This window comes from Amblyraja radiata, chromosome 30 (assembly GCF_010909765.2).
Source record: "Amblyraja radiata isolate CabotCenter1 chromosome 30, sAmbRad1.1.pri, whole genome shotgun sequence".
Taxonomy (NCBI): Eukaryota; Metazoa; Chordata; class Chondrichthyes; order Rajiformes; family Rajidae; genus Amblyraja; species Amblyraja radiata.
The window spans coordinates 32,999,595-33,002,205 of record NC_045985.1 but is presented as its reverse complement, the minus strand read 5'-3'; positions in this window follow the sequence as shown (position 1 = coordinate 33,002,205).

The window sequence follows — 2,611 nt, the reverse complement described above, 5'->3', positions numbered from 1 at the left end:
TCTTTTTCGGTTGGGTCTGATAAAGGGTCCTGCACACCTTTGGAATGTGGAAGGAAACAAGTTCTATGAAACCCGGAAATAACACATGCGATCAAAGGGAAAAGGAGCAAACTCCATACAGACAGCACCCATATTCAGGATCGATTCCGGGTCTCTGGCACTGTTAGGCAGCAACTTTACGACCATAGTCTTGAAGTGAATTATAACATAGCTGTTAAGGGGGACATAGTGTGACTTAGAGATTTAAGACCGGAAATAGATAGTGTATTTTTTTTTGTAACCAAAGTTATCAACGTTTAATTTTTTGTGTGTTGGAAATCAAGATATAGTGGCACAGCTAGTAAACTTGCTGCCTCACACGCCAGAGACCTGTGTTTGATTCTGTCCTGGAGCACTGTCCTCGGGCACATTCTCCCTTCAAGCATGTGGGATTCCTCCCACATCCTAAAGATGCATTGGCTTTGTAGGTTAATTTGTCTCTGTAAAATTGCCCCGAATGTGTAGAGAGTGGGTGAGGAAAGTGGGGTAACATAGAACTAGTGTGAATGGGTGATTGATGGTCAGCATGGACTTGGTGGGCTGAAAGGCCTATTTCCATGTTAAATATCTAATGGAATTATGCAAGAGACCAAAGTATGAAGATGTACTGGAAACCTAGAGGGCTGAACGATTGGAGGAGGTGGCGTGAATGGCAACATTCATGTTTCTTTTTAATCTACTCTGACGACCACAAATTAGGTGCATAAATCACAATCTGTGTTGCTGGTTTTACATTTCATTCTGGCAGTGAATGCCACATGCAAAATTAAAACAAAACACCATAATTCCCCCCCACCCCCATCACCTTTCCCCTCCTCCATCCACTCATCTCCCACCCTTCCCAATTCCAAGTCAACCATTTTTATCCCCAAATCCATGCTCATGCCTCCCCTGGTTCTACATTTTATGCCCCATTTGCTCCATTTTGTTTTCTGTAAATATAATCTCCAACTCATTCACCAGCCATTTAGTCCCTCCTCACCTGGATAGAGAAAAATGCTGGGTGTTTTGTTGTAGTTCAATGTATACATTTTGCAAATAGCTGAATAAATGTAATTTTGTAAAAAAGACAACAGACAATTTGTCTTCACTGGCACGTTGTATGAACAATGGTTCAATGGTGATTTATTTGTCACAAATGCAACTGCAGTGATATTATTTTTGCATATATTACACAGGCAGGTAGAGCACCTCTAGTGTCTTTGGTGACGTCACTGAGCGGACCACGTGACGCCCCAACACGTCATTGAATGGACTTCACGTGATTTTCCCGCCCTATCAACGGAGCTTCACGTGACATCTCGCCTACGTCTTAATGCGGTCACCACGTGACGTGCCGCGCCGCCATCTTGTCGATGCGGCCATGACGACGGTCGAGGACGGAGCGCGGGCGGGAAGTTGAAGATGAAGGTGAAGCGGGTTTGGGTTTAAGCTCCACGTCCCTGTCCGTCCCTGTCCGTCTGTGAAGTGTCCGTCTGTCCCCGGGGCTCGAAGCGGGCGCTCCCTCCCTCCCCCTGTAGCGTCGCCCACCCCGGGCGCTCCCTCCCTATTCCCCTCCCCCGGCCTCCAGGGTCCCGGGCGCTCCCTCACTGGACTGTGTTATGTAGCAATGTTACAAAATTTTGAGATTTTAAAAATCAAGTCTGTAATTTATCCCATCAGATAAAGCATAAAAATAAGTTTAATTTGACACCTAATTCACTTTCATATCTCAAGTATTTAAAAAGTTATGGCCATTTTCATACTGGGAAATGAGCATCTTGTTCCCTATTGATTTTCTATGGACATAACAAAAAAGCTGTGATCGTGAACAGTCAAAAGCCCATAACTTTCTTAAAAATTAAGAGAACTGAATGAAATTTTCAGTTATCATAGATTGAAGCATTCTGAAACAAATATAAAATAATCTTACTTGGATGACCTGAAATTAAAGCATATAATTAGTTAGTTACCTAATTGTAGCTAATTTCAGACTTCAATTACTAGATCTAAACATCTATCCATTTCTTAATAAATGATTAACATTTTTAAATAGCCTAAATGTCCAAATAATATTCACAAATAATTCACAATAAAACATGATTTTTAAATCTCATTTACTTTAATTTATAGGCCAAATGGAAGGAATTTAGTGTTCAATTGCTGCAAATTAAAGTCCATTTTAAATCAGCTTTCCAGTGGGTCCCTGTGGAACGCGCTGGTTTAGAACGTTCACATTGCGGTAGATTTGTGCCCCAAATGCCGAGAAAAATACTGCGGGATATAATGGGGCCAAATTGAGCTACTCGCAATATTAAACTTTGTATAAAGGGATCTTTAAAAGCCCTTTTTAATGTAAAAATATACAACCTAACTTCTGTGGTTTGCTTTATGGGACCCTGCGGTTGCTGGCTGTCGCGGGTTTAAAGATTGATTTTTAAACTACTATAACTATTATTCAAGGCCTTTAAAACTAATAATAGCTTTTGCGACGGGGTCTTCCAGCGATTTTTCGTTAATAATTAACTAGGCTGAACATTTTCGATTGGAACAGCTTAGAGAAAATCGCGTTTTAAACCCGCCCCCTCTAAAC